This window comes from Parasteatoda tepidariorum, chromosome 11 (assembly GCF_982258835.1).
Source record: "Parasteatoda tepidariorum strain Cologne lab strain chromosome 11, Ptep-v5.0, whole genome shotgun sequence".
NCBI lineage: Eukaryota > Metazoa > Arthropoda > Arachnida > Araneae > Theridiidae > Parasteatoda > Parasteatoda tepidariorum.
In genome coordinates this window covers 5,656,610-5,681,343 of record NC_141765.1, presented here as the reverse complement: position 1 = coordinate 5,681,343, position 24,734 = coordinate 5,656,610, and the positions used below count along the sequence as shown (strand labels likewise).

General features: G+C 27.5%; 1 long non-coding RNA gene across 1 annotated transcript in view; it reads right to left on the bottom strand.

Moving 5' to 3' along the window:
* Positions 1–1,302: 1,302 nt before the first annotated feature.
* The window catches only part of LOC139427025 (uncharacterized), a 97,484-nt gene continuing 74,052 nt past the window's right edge, over positions 1,303–24,734 (bottom strand). The window contains exons 2-3 of the long non-coding RNA XR_011638159.2: positions 4,498–4,792; positions 1,303–2,052 (exon numbers count right to left, since the gene is read on the bottom strand). This is a non-coding gene — a long non-coding RNA (uncharacterized LOC139427025). The remainder of the gene's footprint in view (positions 2,053–4,497; positions 4,793–24,734) is intronic.

Genomic DNA, 24,734 nt, shown 5'->3' with positions numbered 1-24,734 from the left:
ACTCTCGAAAAATTATTTGATATTCTGAGAAATTTTAAAGATATAAGATGAAATACGGAGTTTCTACTAATACTAATACTGATACTAATACTGATACTAATACTAATACTAATAGCTTCTACTAATACTGAATATGAAACATAACCTTTAAACATTTTTATTTTAAAACAATTTACTTTTTTATGGCAGTTCGTGCTTTTCAGGAACGATTTAATCAATTATTTCGAATAATCTTCTAGAACCTTTGAGTATTTTTAAAAATTAAAATCGTAAGTTTTATACTTTTTCCAACTGTAAGATTTTTGTACGCATTTTCATGTCATTGTTATGATCAAAATCAAATTTTTCTTCAAACAAATGTCCGTTTAAAATTTAAAAAAAAGAAAAAAAGGGTAATTCAATAAATAATATCATAATTATAAGTAATGAAAAAAATTGGCCGAAACATTTTTAAAGAGCAAAAGTTGCAAATTGAAAAACGTTAACATATTTGAAAGCTACCTGCGAATGCCTTAGGCAAAAACTTTATGATTCACCTTAGAGTTTTGAAATTATAGTACGTACTATAGTATTATAGTAAGTACTAATTTTAATCGTCATATTTTATGAGGATTTAAGATTGCAATGATCCAAATTTATGCAAAATATAATTTAATTCTATTTTTTTTGTTGCAGATTTAAAATGTAGAGCTCTTTTGTAAGAGTATATAGGGCAGACCTGATACTTATATTGAAAAGTATCAACACTAAATCAAACTCACTTAACAATATCGCCTTTCAAATCACAAATGCATCGAAGAAATGATAATATTACAATGAAGACACATTCTCAGAAAAACTGGTTCAACAGTGAACCATACTACAGGTACCTTAAGTCATAAACTTTTAGAATTTTCATTCTAAAATTCCGTAAAGTAATTCGCAGCAGTCTGCTTATCCAAATAATCGTAAAGATTACGGTAAAGAACAGTTTTTTACCTTTAAAGACGTTTACAACTAATATAGTTAAAAAATGCAAGAATACAAAACAATACGTTTTTTTATGGCCATTTGCTACTAGCATGGTTTCAACACCATAAAAATGAAATTTAATTGGACATTGCTATTAAGTTGTCGTTGCCGTGGAATGTGGTTTAATTAGTTTATCTGGTGGTGCCATCAATCGTGAGAAATCGAAGATACTAGACTTTTTTGTGCAACTTTATGGTGCACAAAAGCACCATAAAGTTGCACAAAAGCAACTTTATGGTGCTGCCTAGGTGTGAATGAGAGCATCGTATTCTAATGTTACAGGGTCACAAATTGAGGAGTGTGAGACATAAAAACTCTTTTTGTGTAGAATGGAATGGAGAAAATACCGTAGTATCAACGATGGGAGTTGAATCCCCGTTCTCATCGGTCAGACAGATTAGTCCTCTCGACTATAATATGTGGCAAGGAACTAAGTGGATTCATTAGGTTTACCTAGATGGTGCGCTAAAATTCTTCTTGTTTAACCGTAATAGGTGAAAGCAGTTATTAAACGGTTTTTCTCTTTTAGCAGTTTGAATGCCATCTTATTTATATTTATTTGAATATAGTAAAATAACAAATAAGAAACTGTTATTTTATAATTTTCCGCTTTTCTTCCTATCTCCTACCTGGTCTCACCCAGTCAGATATCGTCAAATAAACTGCTGAGTTTAGGTATGTCAGTGCAATAGACAAATTTGGGTAGATTTGTCTCCCTAAAAGGAAATAGATAATCCTGGTTCAGTCGCCATTTACTAGTTGCTGGTGGAGGTAGTAGTCAGTCTTTCTTAACAGCAGATTTTTTGATAGAAAAAAGTTCCATGAATATTAGATTGATGGTATCAAAAGTCTGTTGACAGCAACTTTCTTTGGTCAGTTGGTCTGCTATTTCGTTACCATAAATGTCCACAAGTGATGGCACCCAATGTAGGTGTATTTTGTGATGTTGAGACAAGGTTGAGAAATTTCTAGCAGTGCAGCAATTTTCTGCAACTTTACAAAAGTGCAAAAATGAACCATGCTTCCCTTCAAGTTGAAAACCTGTAATGTTTAATTAAGTTTAAGAGGTATTATAATATTTTTATACTTCGTAGCATATTAAGATAGCAGAACATTTGAGCATTCAAAAAGCACCAAAATTTTTAAAAATGTGGAAAAAATGCAATTAATATTTGCATTTTAATAAAAGACATGCGTCAAACGTTTTAGAAATTGAGAAGAAATTTTTTGTTATTTATTGCTATTAAAATTTAAGAAGAAATTAAAGAAAATTGAAATTTTTGTGTCAAAGCTATGCTCGCTTTAAGTAAGCAACTAGATTCAATTTTATTAAAATTTTGTGTACATTTTTTTTCTATTTTTTTTCAACTTTTAATTTGGAAAATTTTCAGAAGACAATCTGTAAGTTTCTTTTACTTCTTCGTAGAGTTCCAGATATTGTTAAGTGGCTATTTTTTCCCTCCCTTCTAACCCTTACTCTTCAATGTTAGAACAAGTGATATCTGTTGAAGTAGTTTGGTCGATAACACTTTTAAAGTTCTTTCGTTGCTGATGATCGCTGGAGACAATTGGCTGCGAACAATTCGTCACATACTTCGTAGAAACAGCCTAGTTGACCAGTAGTATTCCCATCTCACCGAATCCATTTATCTTTCTATCTAATGAAGCAATTTTTTTACTAACTTAAGCAAGACATCGAGACGCTATAGTTAGAAAATTTGTTCCAGTAGTTCTGTAAAAAATAGGGTGATTAATGACGTTTGCAGAAAGCAGTCAAAAAATTTCAATTCGGGCAAATTGGTTTAACAATAAATGTAAAAAAGAAATATGATCGTTAATAAGAAGTGCAACAACTTAAGGATGATTAAATCTTTCTGCTAAACTCTGGATACATGAATTTGTAACAGTTCTAAACCTCAAGTAGCAAATACGAGAGCAATAAATCTTTTTATTTGATTTATTATCTTTTGTTCTCGCGTTTTAGCAATTTTAAGTAAAATGTAAACTCAGTATAAAATTTTCAAGTTTGCAGCAATCAGCAGGAAATTGCAGGATTGCGGATGATCAGCAGGAAAGGAAATGTGTTTTATTTTAAGTCTTTATTAAGTTTGCTAAAGTGAGGATACATAAATTTGCAACAGTTCTAAACCTTAAGTAATAAACAAGAGAAAAATTAATATTTTTATTTGATTCATTATCTTTTATTTCAGAGTCTTAGCAGTCTTATTTTAAATTGTAAACACAGTATAAATTTTTAATGCTTACATACAACGTCAGAAATTTTAGAGCATGTTGAACCGTATTGTAGATCAAGTTTAGAACAGCCTGCAACCTCAAGCATATTATCGTACATCTTAAACTTGATTAGATGATGCATTGTTTTAGCATGAAAGGAAACGTGGTTTATTTTAAGTCCTTATTAAATTTGAATCAAATTTGCATCGTATTATGGTTCGATGATGAATCGATTTTTCTGAGAGTATAAATAAGTATTTTTTGGACGCATCAACAAAAAATCATGAAGTCTATAGTCTCGAACTATGTTTATTCTTCCAGTATAGTCTGTTAATTCAACAGATTAAAATTAACTGTAGCCAAAATAAGTGGTTTTTATTTTGTAGAATTCAGAAACTCTGGATATCCAAAGGTTTAATTCAGGATAATTTCAGGAAGTTTTCTCACCCAATTTATCTTTAGAACAACAGTGAGACTATAATGCACTATAATCTTGGAAAAATGGGCTATAACTCAACAATGGGATATAATATAGGAAGATTGTACCATATTATGGTGTCATTTCTTCCCGTTTCAATGAATTCAAATTATGCTTCAATATATTGTTGATAATATTAAAAGATTTCTGCACTTGTGCATTTCTCTATGAAGTCAATGATTTCCAACATTTTTAGTTGCACAGAAAATCGATTTATTTTGTAGTTTTCAAATTGTTTTGTAGTAATTAGAAACTCTATATTTCCAGTAATTTTTCAGTAAGCTTTTTTAATTTTTAATTAAAGCGCAAACGTATTATATTGGAAAAAAAGTATTCAACCGTTTTGAGTAACATTTACTTTCCTTGCATTTAATCGAAATAAAATAAGTACAAAATAAATCACCTTTGCTGGTAACAAATGTAAAAACAAATGCAATAACCAGCAGTTTCACAATTAAAACTTAATTCAACCACAAATAAATTGAAGTAAAATTGAAAGCAGATATTTAAAGAGATCATCTCCTGAAACAGTTTTATCTCTCTATTTTTTAAAAATATTTAAATATATTCATGACATAAATGATATAGTATATCGTTCAAATTTACAACAACCTTAATTAAAAAAATTATTATGTGTAAAATTCAGTAGTTCAATTCAATAGCAAAAAAAACATAATTTGTGCATGTGAGAAAAACAAATTCAAAAAAGGTGTTTCCTTAAAATAAAATCGTTTTTAGTAGAGGGTATGGTTTCCCCTGATAAAGTTGAATACCTTTGATGCATCGAGTCAATGAGGTTTTTAATGACGGGCTGGACTATTCTGTCCCACTCTTCCCGTAGAGGTCAGTTCTTGGAAAGGGTGGTAGGAGTCCAGCAATTCGTCGGCATATAATGTCCCAAACATACTCAATTAGCTTCATGCCCGGAGAACACGCTGGCCAATCCATTCGTATAATTCCTTCCTCCAAAAGGAAATCATTCACCAAGTTAGCACGATGTGGCCTGCAATTGTATTCCATTAACACGAAGTCATCTCTAATTGCTGCAGCATGTGTCATTCGGAAAATCTTTAATACAAAAATAAGCAACTTCATTTTACATTAACCAATTAAAGAGTAGAATAGTTTTTTTTAAACTAGAATTATTTCATTTCAAAAAGTTTTATTTTACAGTCAATGGTTTTAATAGCAAATTAGACTAAAATAAACATTAAAATTTTCTCCCTTTCAATTTTGCTTTATAGTTAAATTTATCATATAATTTAATTCGACACTTAAATAGCACCCCAATTAAAACGGAAAATAGTATAAGAATCATAGCTTAGTTTAAAAAAAGTTATAAATTTTTGCTTCTACTAAATCGATTTAATATTCAAATCAAAAGACATATGAAAAATTATTCCTTTCCCTGTAACTATTGAATAATGAAGGAAACATAACTTGCAGTGGCAATACAAAATAATAAACACATATTTAATCATTTTCAATGCTGATTTGGAAAAATGTTTTCTATTCATACACTAAAAAGATTTCTTGCAACTAATTTTTTGGGGGGTTAACAACTAAAAATATGTGCAAAATGTTTTAAATCTCTGGAGTTCGTGGGAGAAATCTGGTTAAAATATATATAAAAAAAACAACAAAAAAAAAGCGTTAAGAGTACAGAAGTTTTGACTTTTATCCAGTTGAAATATTAGTTTAGTATCCAGTTTAAAGTTGAAGATGCTGAATCTCAATCTTTCAGAAAAGGCATAATTATTTAGATAAAATAAAATTATTTTGTAATTAGGACTTATTAGTGGAGCTCTTTAAACCATGAACAAGTGAAAAATAAAGCGGTATTTCTTGCTGCTTATAAATGGTAATTTTCATGCTACAAACGGAAATCATTTTCATACCTCCCTTTTAATTAGTGGAACTCTTTTAAAATTAGTTTAGTAAAATTCGGATAATAATGTTTAATGCTAATAATAACTTTTTTCAAGAAAACGCCTTAGTAGATAAATTACACACCATGCACATATTTCACTAATAAAATGATTTTTGGACTGTGACATGATTTATATCTTGACTACAGAAAATTAATTGCTTTCAGTTCATAAGCTTCCACAATCAGACTTTTGGAACGCTTCTAAATGTGTATCATACTCTCACAGATAATAGTTTTTCGTCATAGATTATTTTTAAGTATCTTTTTTTTTCTTTTTTCTACTGGGAGGTCCCGTTACCTATTTGCTTCCCTCGTCAACCCCAGTAGTTGCTTGTCATTCATGATTGTAGATCAAAAGAGGAGAATAGTTTATGTTCCCCCTTTCCTTGAAAAAAAAAATTACGATTGTATTGTCATTAGTTGTATTTTGAAGATTACTAAGTTTAGCAAATAAAAAAACAAGGAAAAAATCGTTTCTCACAGAGAGTTATTATACAGTAAAAATGCATCGTGCTGTGGAAAAACAGTTTCTGTTTGTGCGCAAATTTTTTTTTCTCAGAACCAGCCGCAGTGGACATAAACCATTCTTCCCCCTTGTTCTTAAAAAGTTATTTTGCTCTTAAAACTTGATTAAAAATAATTTTGTTTGTAAAATATATAACTATTATAATTTTCACGTAAGCATATTTTATTATAAAAATCCTAACAAAAATTAGATGACAGCTGATTTGAAAATAATCAAATATACTTGAATAAATAATTAAATTAAGAACAAAACATGCGAGACAATAGCTATTAAAATAAGAAATAATTTTTCTTGTTAATAATATATAATGATAATCTTATATGACATATATGATATATATATGACGTATTTTGAAGATTACTAAGTTTAGCAAATAAAAAAACAAGGAAAAAATCGTTTCTCACAGAGAGTTATTATACAGTAAAAATGCATCGTGCTGTGGAAAAACAGTTTCTGTTTGTGCGCAAATTTTTTTTTCTCAGAACCAGCCGCAGTGGACATAAACCGTTCTTCCCCCTTGTTCTTAAAAAGTTATTTTGCTCTTAAAACTTGATTAAAAATAATTTTGTTTGTAAAATATATAACTATTATAATTTTCACGTAAGCATATTTTATTATAAAAATCCTAACAAAAATTAGATGACAGCTGATTTGAAAATAATCAAATATACTTGAATAAATAATTAAATTAAGAACAAAACATGCGAGACAATAGCTATTAAAATAAGAAATAATTTTTCTTGTTAATAATATATAATGATAATCTTATATGACATACCGGATCATATTCGAAATATTTTTATCTCTCTTTTTTCTTAATCTTTTTTAAAACGTCGATATAAATATTAAGATTTATATTTGTCAACATTATTATTATTTTTTCTTTTTTTGTAAATTTTTATGTCAAGAGAAGTGTGAGGTTATGAAAATCGAGTAAAGATAAAAGTTTCTACATTCCAATGGATGAATTTCCAATGGAAAAATATTTATCATACAGGGGGAAAATTTTTAAGCAGTAAAAACTTTCAAACAAATGGGAACTTCAAAAATAAATAAATAAAAAAAAAACTATGTCAAAAAAATTATAATCAAATTTGGTCCTTTAATCATGCCAAATTTATCTTAGTTGCATTCCTGCAGCCTGTAAAGGGGCTATGGTCTATTTTCCCATCAAGTTTAGCAGTTACAAAGTCTCATATTAACTATTGAGTGTTAAATTTTTCATTCCATTGTAATCCATGTAAAGTTTTCTACACACCTTAGCAATTAAAAGTTTCTAAGTTTAGTAGTAGTTGAGCGGAAATGCAAAATGAATAGCAAACGTTAAGTAAACGCCCAAAACATCCATTTTAATTTTCTGATATAGAGAAAATTTTATTAAAAATTTATTTGATATGGAGAAAAAGCACGTATCAAGTTCAGTAAACACTGCAGCCCTTTTTTTTTCCCGAGTTATATAAAAGGAAATTTTTAGCATTGGTCAGAGGAAATGTGATTATTCTTTGAGAAAATGGTGTTTTTCTAGGTTTTCCGCAACTGCACACTTTTCGACTACAGCAACTTAATTTATTAGATCAACTTCAACACCATAGTCTCAAGTAAAGATTTGTAAGAGTAAAAAAAAATAATAAATAAATAAATAAATAATAATCAGGTTAACCTAAGCATTAATAAAAAAGCAACACAAAAAGATCAAATCTGGCCATAATTTTTGATCTTCTTATACTTGTAGTTGATTGTTTCCCAGGCTGAATTTTTTTCTTTTTATTTTCCTCAGCGAGTGATTTTAATATGTTTACATGAAATTACCTTAAAGTGTTTTCATAATCCTGTATGGTTAATTTATACATAATTACTGTCCTTTGTCTCAGCATCATTTCTTATATAAATATGAATACTGAAGAAGGAAAAGAATTTAGTGACGTCCTTAGAAACATATATAGGCTAACTCTTAAACAATAGCTGTAGAACATTTCTGTTGATAAGAATGTTTGCAAGCTTTAATGATGCATTTTTATTGGAGTTTTCATTGACAAGACTGGTAAATCATAGAGTATTTAAAAAACTTGAAAATATTATTTCGAATTATTTATATAAAAACAGATGCAAATTTTACCCACTGCCTCCTCGTTGCCTAGATTGTTTAACGATAAAATAATAATAATTTAAACATATTTAGGAATAGATGATCTAAAATTAGTAGTTTGTAGTTGAAACCCTTTGTATGTGGTAAGAAATAGATCTCTTTTCCCGTACATCTAAAATTGTTAAGTTTTTTGTGTATCAATATGAATTAATCATCATGTATTATTATAATGTAATGCCAAAATGAGAATCATAAGGTTTTTGAAGATCAATTTACGCAATGCAATTTTAGGAATAAAAAAAATTGTAAGTATATTAATGTAACCTTCATGATATTTAAATATTGATTACTAGAAGACGTACATACTTTTTTTATTTTTTAAGTAAGTGGTAGACGTATCATGGATTAGAGTACCTTCTTCGTCTTATGGGAGGTTTGCTGTAGTTTTCCTCACCATGTCATGAAAATGTGGATGTGACATGGAAATGTGGATGTGACAGGAAAATGTGTCCATGAAAAAGTTCTCCACGAAGGCAATTTTCTCCCTATACTTTGTACTTGATTTTTGGATTCGATTTCAAATAACAAGGATACGAAGTTGAACTTTGATAGTCGTAAACCCAATTTTGGGTCGGCTGTTCAACGACAATCATGAAATAAATTTAAGAACGATTGCAGAAAAATGCACCACGAGTGCAATGAAATTGAATAATGATTATTCGTTTATTTGTTTGAGAATTATTAACTACAAAATTTGGTGTAAAAAATACCATACTGTCAGGTCTGCAAATCACAGAAATGCAAATACTAAGTTGAAATCTGACACGCTGTAAAGGCTAGTTTTGTTTATGAACTTAACACTGTATTCAAATAAGTTCGAAAATTCTCAAGCTTGATGTTTTAATTGAAACAATTATTTTTCATATATTGATCGTATTTACTGTTGAAATTTTTATTTTCAGTGAATTGATTGTCATAAGAAATGTTTCGAGAAATTATTTTCAAATTTATTGTTTTATGTGTTACAGTTTCAATGATTTTTTGATTAGTAGAATTTATATTTTTGTTTTACTATAGTGTTTAGGGTGAAGATAAAAATGCCATTAAAATGTTTTTGATTCCTCTTCAACGAAATTGATGAAGAGTAGGAGAGTAGGTTATTAGATTTGAGCCTTGCTCTAAACTTTTTATTATGAATAATTCAGTAGTATATTATTAATGATTAGATTGCATTTCTAGTGTCTTTTTTAAAATTATGATATAATATTGTTTTTATAGTGCATTTAAAATGTTTTTGAAGGTAAAAAATGAGGTTCAAACATCAATTAAACTAGTGACGGCAAACAAAATTAAGTTATTATTTAAACTTTTGTTTCCTAATGATTTTTCTAGATTTCACCACACAAAATTCTAAATTTTTCAGAACTTTCTTTTGAACCTAACGAGGAAGAGTTTTCAAATAAACTTAAAGAAATTTGCTTTTACTTTTTCGGACTTGGTCAAAACTAAATATTCCTATTTTAAAAATGTGAAAACTTAAATGTTACCCAAACAAAAGGACAGTTAACAATTAACAAATTTTGTGAGTTTCCCTTATTACGATCAATCAGCCTTATTAAATCAGCTAAGTTTTTATACTTGATACTGATTTACCATATGCTTTAGTAGGGTTGCAGACTTGCAAAGATTTTTGCTTGTTTTTTGATTGTGTCGGGCCAGTTGTTACTCAATTTGGTAAGAGACTGATCATCTCTGCTAATTCGAAAAGTGACAACTTATCTTTGCACATTAGACAGCACAATTCTCAAAATGTTAAGGTTAAAAATGATGAAAAAGATGTTTCAGTAAAAGTAAACATTGAAAAAATAAAAAGAAAGAATGTCCAATAAGTTCAAATGATTCGAAGACGTTCTAGGTAATGGATGCGTTCATTATCAGGTTAATATCGAAGAAAAAATATGTAAAGGGTAACAAAAACAAAAATAGGAAAAAGAAAGATTGACCAAGAAACTGATTACAAAATAAATAAAAATAAAGAATAATTTAAGTAAACAAAATTTTGAAATAGTTCATGTATCAAAGCTTAGGAAATATCACAACCCACAAATTTTGAAATTAAATTCTGAATAAATAACACATGTTGTCCAGTTCGTTCGCATAAAAATTGTATATATTTTTGTGTGAAAAAGTTTTGAAAATTTTAGTAGAATAGTTTATAAACATGTTTCATTTTTCTTTATGTTTAGTTGCCTAAAAAGATAACCTGCATTATCATGATTTTATGTTTGTCATTGAAAGTAATTGCTATTTGTTTTACATGTAATTGAAAAAATATTATTTGTAGTAGGGAAAAGGAACAGTCGTACCAACCTAAAGATTATAAATTTAAAGTTATAATATTTTTTTTTTTTTTTTTTTTTTTTTTTGGCTTACCAAATTTTTTTTTTGGGGGGGGGGGAATGTAATACAAAAATTATAAATACTTTTGTATTAATAAAAGAATTAAAACTCTTTCGGTTTCATAAAATGTCTTTGTTAAAGAGTAAGAGAAGAGATATTCTATTTTGGGAATTCAAGGCTGAAAACATACCATTGAATAATAATTAGATTTATATTTCAAAGAAGGAGTTATTTTTAGAATCTTGTCCCTCTTTCACTTCCATATTAGGAAGCATTAAATAATTTTCCATAATGCGTAGAGTTACAAAGGTATGTACGACTGGAGCCTAATTACATCAAAATCTGTAAGTATTTAATGCGGGAGTGATTGTTTTCGCATGTCTCTTGCTGAATAACGTGCTCCAATAAACATCTGTCGGAACCATCCGGAGCTTCGTCCACTACCCCTCCCTTGTGGAGTGCGGTTGTGAACTGTTATAACCACCAGCATACCTTTTAATAAACCTTTTTATAACCTTTGGCTTTTGTCTGCATTTCTTAAGATGAATACACCAATGATGACAGGGATGTAGCCCTGCTATTATATATATATAAAATCCAGAAATTAATTGAAACTTTCCTCAAAAAATCATAGAATTTTATTTCTAAAATTGAGTGGGAGCCCTGAATAACAAAAGCTTTATTTAGAATTTATCTATTTAATTAATTTATTTATTATTTTAATTCTAATTGGCTCCCATATCTTATTTTTTCATACATATCTATTTTTTTTTCTAAATTAGAATCAAAAAAAAAAATTCACATTAAAAACTACATTATTATGCTAGAGAAATATTTAACTTATTATTATTTTGTAATTTTATTATAAATATTAAACATTAAGTAATTCACATAATTTTTCCAACGTCAAAAAACGATGCATAACAAATTAAAATTTCAAGTCTAATTATTTACTTTAGATTTAGACTAGTCCTCTAGATATTCCCCCTACAATTCTGGACTAAATTTTAGTCTTTTCCAATGATAATTATTTTAGAAGCAAGATCATCAGTAGTTTATACTAAAATACAATTTGCATTGAGCATAAAAAAGATAGTTGGTAAACATTCAACTTATTGTCAGTTACTAAAAATAAAAATATTTGCCGTACTCTTAATATATGATCCTTCTCTTTCCTTTAAATCAAAATTAATCAAAAAATTTGTTTTTAACAAAAATTATAAAATATAAATTAGTCAGAAACAGATTTAATTTTGTTACTTTTTAACTATTTTTATTACGATCATATTCTAATTCATTTTTTTTCTTTCATGGAAAGACTTGACGAACGATGATAACACCAAGATGCTGACGACAAGAAATGCTAAGACAATGAATGCCTAATCCTTTGGCCAAGGCCTAGACTTACCTAGAGAGGGACCCCTATGAACAACAACCCTTATGAAAAGAAGGTAAGAATACAGTGAAGCGATATTCGGGCAATGGTGGACTGCGCTCAGTAATTGCCTCAATTATAACCCCCCACCCCTAGCAGTATGCTGATTGCGCTGCTAGTTGATAACGTTTGTAGGTAGATCTCTCATGTGAGGGGTGCAATTTATAAAAATCAAGCACTAACTTGGCGATAAGCTTCTACTTGGCCAAGAAATATATCAAAATATATTAGTTCAATTTATTAAATTGGACTTATTTCAAACAGGATTAGATTTACAATTAGAATATAATACATTTACTGAGAGTATTGCATTTATCATTACAATTTTATTATCTTTATGGGTAAGTTAATTTACAAAAGTAATTATAGAACGGGTGAACTTATGCATTTGAGAGCATTGTGTTATTCCCTTTTCAACTTTCGACTTATTGTGAATAAAAAATTTGATTAGGACAAATTTAAACGCATTATTTTGTTTAAATATAGTACTCAGTGTTTTGTAGTTAAATTAAGAAACAGTTTAACAATCACGAGATATCTTCAGAGTAAGAATGAAATAATTTATAAAAATTTTACAAAACAGCTCTTCTATAGTTTTATTTGATGAAGTAAAAATTAGAATATTAAGTGTAACTTGGGAAAATCGAGTTAATATATTTTCAGTTAATTTTTCTGATATTATGGCATTTTATTAAATTTTATCTTTAAATTTGTTGCAAGATTTTCTTATTAACTCTGAAAATAAAAATGAGAGGTCTCATAATATAAAAATATCAAATAAGTTACCTACTTTTATTCCTTTATTTTTAAAGAAAAAAATTATAAGAAATTCTTGCAACGCCCTTTATGAAAAACATGTACTTGGAAAATTAACTGAGACTATGTCGACTCGACACTCATAAGTTAAAAAGTTACACTCAGTATTTTAAGTTTTGCTTTTCTAATCAAAACTTTAGAAAAGTTGTTGTTTTTTGAAACTATTTTATTTTATGAGACATATTAGGATTTTTATTAAGTGATTGAAGAAAAATAATTGAATTGTGTTAAAAAAATTGTTTTCAATATTTTCTTCTTTTTTTAAATTTTAAATTGACAGCAAAACTCGATATAAGATCATATTTGTATGGCACATAACTATAGAGTAAAGCTTATATTATTGACTCAATATCAACTTAGTAGACAAAAAGAACATGATTTTCAATATATATATATTGAAAATCAAATTCTCACTACGATGTTATTGTAAGCAAAACAGAAAGAATTTGTTAAAAATCATTTCGAAATGCACGAAATAATTCAACTTTATTTTAAGGTTTTTCTTTAAAAACACATAAATTAAATTTTAAAAAAAATATACTAGATTTTTAAGTTTCTGATTGCTTCTGTCAGGGTTGGCATAAATCACTTCATTTTAGTCATGAATTAAATCCTGATTAAATTTTTTCAATTTTTTAAAAATAAATCACTAATTTAAATCAGTTTAATTTTAAAAAAACATTAACTTAAACAAACATAATTTTTATAACATTAATTGTGGAATAATTTTTTAAAAAATTATTAATTTAAGTTTTACATATTTTCATACAGTATAGGTAATAAATACATTCTTAAATGTGTGAATTTTTAAAAAGTCTGATTTAATTGATAATGTATGTGTATTAAGGAAGCTATTTTTTTTATTACGGAATAATAAAATGCAAATGCATTGAAATCACTATGTTATCCCTTTCATTATAAAATGCATTGATGTAAATAGTGGTTATTTTTTTTAAAAAAATAAATCAGTAATTTCAACAAAATTATTAAAAAATATTAATTGAAGAAATATATAATTTAAAATGTTTTTTTACTAAGAAATTTGATTTGAATTTTTTACTAAGAAATATCGAAAGGGATATTCATGTAATTATTATGTTTCAAAATAGACTACACTTAAATAAGAGTGATATGAAACCTTTAAATAGTAATTTTCCTTTTAATATGTTTAAAATAATTTTCAAGAAACATATTTCAATTATGTCCATTTAGGTTTTTGCTAATTAAAATGCAAAGTTTTTATATCTTATTGAATATAGAGTTAAAGTGTATCAAGACTTCCTCAAACCAGAATGACGTAATTTTTTTTTTCAGTAATGTTTTCTTATCTAAACTAATTTACTTTTCATTAGACGTCTAGTTGACAAATTGTCACCATGTCTAGTTGACAATTTTAGCAATTATCACCAAGTTGAATCTGAGAAATATAACTAATATTTTTTTTTCTTATGGCTGTGATTAGTATGTAATAATATAATAATAATTTTATCAATTTTTAGTAAGAAATATTAACCATTTTACTTCCATTTTTAAGCAAAAGTATTATTAAAATATTGTATCAGATGCTTTGTATGGTAAATTTTAAAAAATCCAATTAATTTTTTTCGAATTAAAAAAAATCAATTTTAAATCAAATGTGTGCGATTTTGGAGTAAAAAAAATAATGATTGGCAACCATGACTTCTGGTCAGAGTCATTTTAGGCTCAAATATGTTTTTAAAAATAATATGCAGAAGTTTGGTTAAGATAGATTGGATGAAACTGGTTTAAAATTCAAATTATTAAATATATTCAAAAATTGCATGTAAATTTTTTTTTAAATTATTAAATATATTAAATAAATTCAAATTATTAAATATTAATTAAAACTTGATACTACACCCTGAACTTTTATTTTTTAACCAATTTAAGATGACAAGTTAGCAACAATTGTATATATTTTTTAACTTTTTAATCAATATTCTTGAAACAATTGCATAGGTCTAATTAAACTTTTGACCGATTTTCGAAACTTTGAAAGCCATACGTCACCTTAAAATGAACTAGAAATTTTTTTTTCATAGCTTAAATACAGTTTGTATTTTAAAATTACAGAAGTATTAAAATTTACAAACATATAAAGAAATTCCTTTTAAATAAAAATTACTAAAAGATGGAGGAAAACTTATTGACAAATCCCCCTCCAACCTCAACACACTAGCTTCTGGCGAACAATATTGGCGAGACGATGCTTTTATCAGAAATTGTTTTACTGCATGAATCAAGTAGGAGGGATGGTCATAAGGATTGCCTTAAGCGCAGTCCACCAACCTTTATTAAAGGGGGATAAGATGTTAGCAGCGCAGTCCACCATATTTCAGAAAATCATTAGCGCAATCAGGTATCACCGGCGATATTCGATAACAATTTAATAATTTCATTATAAAATTAAAAAATCTTATTCTTTTATATAGCATTTGTACAGAATACATTTTAATAATTTGTATAATTTAAAATAATTAATATTTTTTTTTATTAAATCACTGCACTTCTGTGTGAAATATACTTAGAAATCAAATCAGAATAAGATATTTTTTAAGTTAATAGGATATTAGAAGTTAATGATTTTCTGATAAACTTCTTTGAATAATTAGACAAAGGTGGAAATACATAAATTCTGCAAATAAACCAAATTAAAGATATATTTATCATATAACTGATTTTAAAGAGAACAAAAAATGAAATAATTTAAAACCTTGTATAGTAGTTTTTTAAACTGCTGTTTAATTAAGTAAAAAAATACATCAGCCTTTCAAAGCAAATTTAAAGAAGCCGCATTTGCACAAAAATTTCGAATTCATGATGTGTTTACAAGTTAATATCTTAGCGTGAGCATTAAATTTTTAATTGTTTTAATGTATTTCTTAAAAAAAGTTATTTTCTTTTAAGTATAGAAATATTTGTTAAAATATTGCTTTAATACGATTATCAGTGTTGATGACACTTATGGAAAAACTAAATATTATATAATATTCACATCTTCAATAAAATAACGAAAAATATTTAATTATTAATTTATAAACTTATATAGTTATTAACAGTAAAAAATAATTTCTTTTCAAATTTCGCTTTCTAACTAGTTTAAAAAAATAGAATGATTAAAAATTTTTATAGCAGGCATGTAATGAAAACAGAGCAAACAAATAATGAAATGCTAAGACACATATATTTACTTTGATTTCGTTTCAAAATTATTGAAACCCCACTTAAAAGTAATTTATTAAAGAGGTCGTGAATTTAACTGCAGATTTTATATAAATATTAGTACAAAACAATATTAAATAATTGATACTGGTTATTTTTAATGGAGCAGTACTATTAAAATTTCCTAATTATTGATCTCAAACTGTTACGAATTACCCATTAATAGATTTAGAAAATTATTCAAACTTTGTTTCTGGAATGTTAAAAAGAAAGATATATTTAGTTATTTTTTCTTAAAATTTCCTCTTATTTTTCTAAAGAGCAAATTATACTTTTTTTAAAAATGTTACTTTTTTACAGTAAACTGATAAATGTATAAGGTACCTGCTATTTGGTTATTAATATAATGTCACGTTAAATAAAAGGAAATATAATGTGAATATTGTTAATAAATTTCAGGGTTTAAGAAAATCATTAGAAAAAAAAGATATTTTATTTAAATTGCTATTTTTATAGATATTTTTTCTACATTTTCCATTCAAAACGCCGAATGAATTGTTTTAATAATACTAAACATTACTTTAAAATATTATTACAGCTACAATAGTTGAAATTTTTAACTAAGAGGGTTAAAATTATTTATCACAAAACTAATAATTAAATAAATACAATCATAATTATGTTTTTCACGCTCAACTTGCTAATCAATGTTTTTGTTTCTTATACTATTTTTCAATTAGATATCTAAAGCAGATCAAAGTAGTTTAGGTCGGACTACATTGTTGAAGAAAAAAAATTTTTTTAAGCTACCTTGGGCAGAATAAGTCTTGATATTCATAAGCTATATATCTGAACTGCATTTATATGATAAAAAAATTTAAATGCGAATAATTTTAATATGTTTCTTTGTTATCTAATCTATTTTAGAAAATAATAATTTTCTGGCATACCCTTTTTATCATTTCTTAGTAAATAGCCTCATTAATGGAAGAAAAAAAAGAAAAGGAAAAACACTTGTAAAACAAATTCTAAATAATGTTTTAACTAATTGCATAGTAGGAATTTTTTTATTCTTATAATAGTTCAATTATCAGTTTATTTAAGATTGATTTTTTCCAAATCTGTTTCTTAAAATCAATGCTTTCTTAAGGGTAATTATTAAAGAGATGTATGACTATAATAATTTACATGAATATCTCTTTTATTATTTCTTAGCAAAATACCATCATTATCACTGAAATCAGACTTTTTTCTTTTTTTTTATTAAAAAAAATGCATTTATTAATTAAATTCTATAGCATATTTTTATAAAGAAATTAATAATTTTTATGAAAAAAATTTAGCTTGTCTTAATGGCTTTTAAAGAAATCAGTTGATTTAAATCAATGATTTTCTTTGTTAATATTTTGTTTCTGTAAACATTTAATATATGTATAGTAAAATAAACAGCTTTATTTTTTGCAGGAAAGCTAGATTCATTGAAAAGTATACCATCTGGAATTAGAAATATAATTATTGTAATTTGGAATTACTGTATTGATTTTATTACATGTTTGGAAATAAAATAAAAAACTTTTCTTAAGATCATATTGTATTTTATGCTTTTAGCATTTTATTGTTAAAATTCTTGCTTTTTAAAAGAAATTTAAGATATATTTTGTTTATCTAATATTTAATAAAATTACTGACTTGATAAATGGGCTTATAATTGTCGGATAAATAAGCTTTAGTGTGTAAGTTTCTATCAAGAAAAACTAGTTGTAGGTTTTAAATATACAAGCATTATTTTCAAAATAAGTTATATATTGAGTTGTATTATGTTTTAGAATAAAAATTTGTACTTAATTTCACCTATATCACAACGTTTAAAACAGTTAAAGCACCCAATTCTAAAAAAAAAAATTATATGCTTTTACTCTAAGTGATTGCGCTTATAATTGATAAAAATTAAATTTAAAAAAATATTTTACTGTAAGGAGATTCATTGGATGATAATTGATTGTAAATTTAAAAAAATTTTCCCACCATTTTGCTTTTTATAATAGCATAAAAAATTTTGCATGTAATGGCAGTTATTATTTTATTGCAATATAAAAAGTTAAAATACAATAAATTGCTATCGCTGATATCAGCAGAGTAAAGCAAAACACTTTAGGTTCCCTAAATAACAATTGTTATCAACAACATGCAGCAAAAAGCCTTTCAAATTTAAAGCTATGAAAAGTTCTAATAAGAGCAAGTAAGTGACAAAAAAAATTGCCGAGACACCAAAATAAAGGTGTGATACCGGCAAGGACGGCATTAAAGTTTTCTATTGAACAGAGTTTGAGGTAAGTTAAGTGTGGTACATCGGCAAATATGACAAAGAAGTTCACCTAAGCACCTGAAATAAAGGTGCGATACGGGCGAAAACGGCATAGACGTTTTCTAATCAGCCTTCAGTAAAGGTGCCTTAACGGCAAGCGAGGCAACGACGTGTGCCAGTGAACATATTCAGCTTTTGATAAATAGGCAAAAAAGACATAATAAAGCTACAATAAAATCCTTTACGGCAATTTTCTTCTTATTCTGTGAAAAAATTTTTTTTCCCGATATTTAACAGGCAAACATGGCAAAGCAATCCAGAGGTAACAAAGTAGTTCCGGTCCTTTAACGATTGCCAGAATCTTACCTGAAATGCCATGCACTGGCCCTCATTGTGGCCCAGATTTCACTTTATTAACGGAACCGATACGGCGATGAAAAGCCCGCCGTAATGGCACTTTTGGTAAGTCGACATTGTCCCTTCACAAGCCCAAAACTTGTGTGCTTGTTGGGTATAATCAGGATGAACAGAAAAACGGGACTCCAGTTCATATGCTCTGTTGCTCACTCCCTGCGTTCGCGACGGTGCATGGCTGTTAACGTGACGCACACCATTGGTCGGCGAGCATACACACCTAGTGCGTGAAGTTGTTTTCGGACAGTTTGTGTTGAGACTGTGGTGCCAGTAGCTGAGAGAAGGTGTTGTTGAAGAAAAGTGGCATTCATATTTCGGTGTATCCGTTCCGTTAATGCTAAATAATGGCCTTTATTGGGAGTTATTGCACGTCTTTCCCTGATCTTCGGCCTGCATTTCCAGTCTCCAAATAACAGTTCCAGATTCTGGAAATAACACTTTATGAAACTCTAATGGCTTCTCCTACTTGGTCCCCCACAAATAACTCTCCAAGATTCTGATTCAGTTAAATGACTTCGTTGAGACATCGAAACAACGCGCTTACTAAATGTCAATAATATTTTCCCGCTTTGTCTTACATTAAGTTGAAAGCTAAAAAAAATTCGTTACAGCGTCGTCATCGACGTCAAACTCAAAATTTGCATACTGCGAAGTTTGAAAATAAGAAAAATTTGCATTTGTAACTGACTTTGTCCATTTTATGCAAAAAAAATTGCTTATACCGTTATTTTATACAAGCCTTACAATATCATTTAACTGTTTCGAGCAGTGTCTTATAAATCCATATTTTACAGTTAATTTTATCAAAATCATTGCCAAAGCCCATTACCGAGCTTTTTTGTGTCCACATAGAGCCAGAAATACGGTAAGTTTTTCCATGCTCTTTAGTTCTTTTTTCTCATTGGAAGGTATTATTTGTCTAGAAATCATTATAGCATTTCAGTTTAAATATTTATTAATTGAAAGCTCAGGCTTTCAAGCTGAGAAAGAACATAATTTCATAGTTATGATTAGACAAACTTAAATAAAGATGTTCCAATGAGACGTCTTCTTAAAATATTGAAAAAAAAAATATTCAACGCTTGAAAAAAAAACATAAACTTATGAGAGCAATCTTTTTTGAATAAAATTGGTAATCTTCATAAAAGATGTACTAATGATTCACATCAAATAGAGATGTATTTCAGATGAAAGTATAGCAATGTAACACCGAAATTTTTATAACAGATTTTACTATTCGCAATTTTTAAACGTTGTATTTAATGAATTTTACTAGCATAAAATGTCGTTATGGTAAATCAGATTACATTATAAAAAAGTTAAAAAGAAAAAAAAATATTTCAAAGCTTTTACATGATGCAATAAATTTTTTAACTTCTTTCATTTCTAAATAGAACACTTATCAAACTGAAATTATAATCATGTATTGCGTTATCATTGTTTATAATACTCCAGCTTGTATTTACAAATAATTGAGAGCATATATTAAATGAGCGCTGAATTTTCTTTCTTCTTAAAGTTTCTTTTAATACGTTGTAGTTTTCTTTAATATCAGTTTAAAATTTATTAATTGAAGTTTCAGACGCTCAAGCTAAGAAAGACATGATTTCGCAGTTAAGATTTGACTAACTTAAATAAAACGTTACAAGGTGTCGCCTTCTTAAAATATTAAAAAATATATTCAACACTTTAAAAAGAAATTAAAATTGTTAGAGTAATCCTTTTCGAATAATATTAAATTTCATTAAACACAACGTTCAAAAATCAGATAGTAAGATCATGTATTAAAACCTATCTGTGACGCCTTCATGAAGGATGTACCAATGATTCACTGCAGATGACGGTGTACTAATGTAACATCGAAAAGCGGATAAGTTTTGATAAGAGATTTTACTATTTGTGATTTTTAAATGTTGTTTTTAATAAATTTTGACATGTATAAAATGTAGGAAAGGGAAATCCGAATATTTTAACAAAAAATTAAACAATAAATAAATTAATCAGATTTTTTACACGACGCAATATTTTTAAACTATCTAAATAAGACACTTATCAAACTGAAATCATAATCAGTATTCCCAAATAATTAATGATATACGCTAAATTAGACAATGCTGAACTTTCTACCTTCTTAAATTTCTTTTTTAATACTTTGTAATTTTGTGAAAATATTTTTTCCGATGGTCCACCTTTTTGATACAAAAGCTTTGTTAGAAAGGAGTAATGGATGTGCGAACCCACCGATCAATAGTAAAGTGACGCAGTCATTCTCTTCAAAGTAATACGCACTTCACTATCTCCAATTAAGCTCACCAATGTAAAAGATATATTAATCGACTTTTACGTTGTTTGGTGTAGGAGGTGACTAGGGACTCTTGCAAGATCCCTCTGCGAGGGGGATGACTGCGCTCAATAAAAAAGGGTTGAAATTTGTGAATTGAGTGATGTTGTTGTTCGTTTAGAACAGAAAAAGAGTGCGATAGTTGTACAAGATTAAATACGTACGAAAATGCATTTTATTTGAATAGCTTCGCCTAAAATACTGATTCATAAAACGTTTTTCCTCCTCACTTAATCATTATTACAGTTTGCATTTTAATACTTCAGAATTGATTTTTTATTGTAGTTACTACTTCAGCGCGTTTTTTAAATCTTACATTAAATATATTTCTGCCTATTTTAAGCATATTTTATTAATTTAAAGATAAAAATAATTTTTCCGATAGTTTTAGATTTTATCATACCATATACCAGAGGCTCAACACTTGATATATATTTTTCGGAAACCTTGCTTAAAATGAAATGTTATCATGTAGGGTTAAATGAGGAAGAAACAAAAACCGTATCGAGATCACTTTTCAAGAAGGCTGACTAAAGAACAACAGTTTTATTGACTAGTGAGAAGTTTAGAATAATAGTCTTTTATATCATCTCTGTTTTTTCCGTTAAAGAAATATATTTTGATATTTTCAGTCATGCTTTTCTCCATAGTGATTCGTTAGATTTTGATAGATTCTTAAATACTAGTTTACGACCTCAACTTTTTGACAAGTTTCTAAAAATATATATTAAGGGTGGTCATTATCTTGAATCTGTTAGAAACATACTTTACTTCTGTTTAATACGAACATTGCTATTTTGCTTATTTAAATTTTTTTTTCGAATTGTTTCACAGAGGAAGGACCACAGTTTAAGTGTCCTAAATTTGAAGCAAAGCTATGGTTTTAAACTATATTAATCACTTTGCCGTAAATAATCAGCAGTTAAGAATCAGAAGAATGAGCTTAAATTAAACTTTTTTAAATTTTCCCCCTACATGAAAATTATTAAAATCTATTAAATACTCTGAATATATACCTACGTAATGTAGAGTCATACAAACTTTTTAAATATAAGCAGAACACAGAAATGTGTTTCTTTTCATATTGCGAAATTCTTTATAAAGATAGGCAAAACTACAACTAACAATCATTAATAAGTTTTTCAAAGACAATATAAAACACATAATATTCTCTGAAAAATGTTAATTCATGGGACAAAAGAGCCTTCGAAAAACAACATTACGATCGTAATTTATTGTTTATATATTGTTGTTGTTTATAATTGTTGTTTTACTGTCTCTATTAAGAAGAAAAGCGGTTTTTCTTTTTTGGAGGGGTCTACCTCGATATTAGTTTTCGGATTAATAACCATCGATACATAATAGAAGTACAGAACCAAAAAAAAAAAAAAAATGAACGAACTACCTTGAATCGCAATTGATCTAATCCAATCTAATGATCGGTTCTCCACGTTCTAAGACTCAATCTTAATGGTTCGAGGGGGTGACCTCAAATATGCTAATTAATTAGTGCAGACGATATTTTAAATTACGAAATCAGAGATAAAAACGTACTTTCTCTGAATAAACATGATTTCTGATCCCTAAAATATAGGGGGTAGCCGCAATGTAGAAAATATAGTCACCATAGTTTCGACAGGAGAGTAGTCGAAAGTTTGGAACCCATAACGTTAATTTTACTTTTTGCGTATTTCACCATATCTCGAGAACTTTTTAAGCGAATTGAAATATTTTTGCACATAATTATAAAATTCGTTTATCCAAGGATAATTTCATGAATAAATAACTTTTAGTAAGTACTTACTGTTTTATTTAATACTAGTCGAAAAAATTTTGAAATGTAAGATATGCAGTTTCTTACATTATTTTAAAGAAAGTAATTTTGCATAGCAACATACAAATTTGATCGAAATCGGTCGAATGGTTCCTGAGAAATCGAATTTTAAAATAGTCGTACATTTAAAAGTCGGTATCTCAGAAATCGAATTTAAAAATAGTTGTATATTTTAAACACTGTTCGACAAATTTCCCTCAAATTTTGTATTTGTTTTTTCATGTGAAATTACATTCTTTAAAATGAGATAACAAATTATGTACCTTATATATCAAAATTTTTTCGACTAGTATTAAATAAAAAAATAAATATTTACTGAAACTTTCATGAAATTATCTTTGGATTATCAAATTTTATAATTATGTGCAAAATTGTTTCGCTTGAAAAGTTCTCGAGACTTGGCGAAATACGCAAAACGTAAAATTAACTTCAACTTTGAACCACACTCCTACCCAAACTATGGGGACCGCATTTCAGATTCCGATTATTTGGAGGTTAGAAATTCGAATGTTTATTCCGAAAAATGAGACCGTTTTTGTGTTTGATATCATAATTTAAAATACCGCCTGCATTAATTAATTAGCATTTTTGAGGTGACTCCTTTGAGTGTCTAGATCCGATCATTAGATCAAAAATTATTCCTGGTGGTCCTTTTTTTTAAATTTTGTTTCATTATTTTTTTGTCTACTGTACAGTCATAAATAAATGACAAACTTTAAATGATGATAGAACAGTACTGAACACACTCTTTTTAACTACAATACAAAGTGGTGAAAAACACAAAAAAGCGGTCTTCAATAAATAAGGAGAATCAAACAAATTCACGTTTTTGTCAGTGAGGGACTCTTGTAAAACTTTTTTTTTCTATTACTTTTTAATGTTTATATTTATAATTGCAGTTATGTAAAACAATAAACTGATTTTCATCGGTCCAAGACTATTAAGTTACTGATGCAAATCATACCCAATTGCAGATAATTTACTTCCAGTTTCAGAATTTAGAACTGCATTGCCGTCTGGCTGATACAGCTGATGCAGCGCAAATGCGTATAATATTCATTAAAAAGGCCATATACAACGATTCATCAGATTATTTGAGGAAGTGTAATTAAAGTTTTATTTAAGCTAAAATATTTTTTGTATACAAGATACATGAAATATTAAAATGAATCATATTTTGCAGTGTAGTGCAACGACTTATTAGGGCGATACTATTAAATAATTCAACATTTATACTTTTGAACTTAACTCGAGAAACTGATTTATTCTGCTTCAAATAAAGATTAAAATGATTTTGTGGTTAAATTTGAGATTAAAAAAACAAAAACTTGAATTTGAGATTACTCATTTACTAAAATTGAAACAAACAAACTTTCTATGATTAATGTTTTACATGAAATTTTAAGCGAGCGGAAAGCACATAAAAATCATTGGGTATAATCTTTCGCTTAATGCTTTCTAAAGAAAAATATTAAAAATAAAATATGCATTGAAAAAGTTTAATTTTATTTTAAAATGCAATGGGGATTTTAATTTTTTAAATATTTATGAGTTAATATAATTCACATTTTTTATATGTCGCTGGTGCGTACCTAATTTAATACTGAAGAAGCAACTGCAGCTATCCGTATTTTTCGGAGTTCCATTATATATTGTTTGATAAGTTTTGAAGTTCCATGTAAACATTATAAACTAAAAAATCATTAATTAAAAATTTACTCATATTTCAAAAATAAAAAT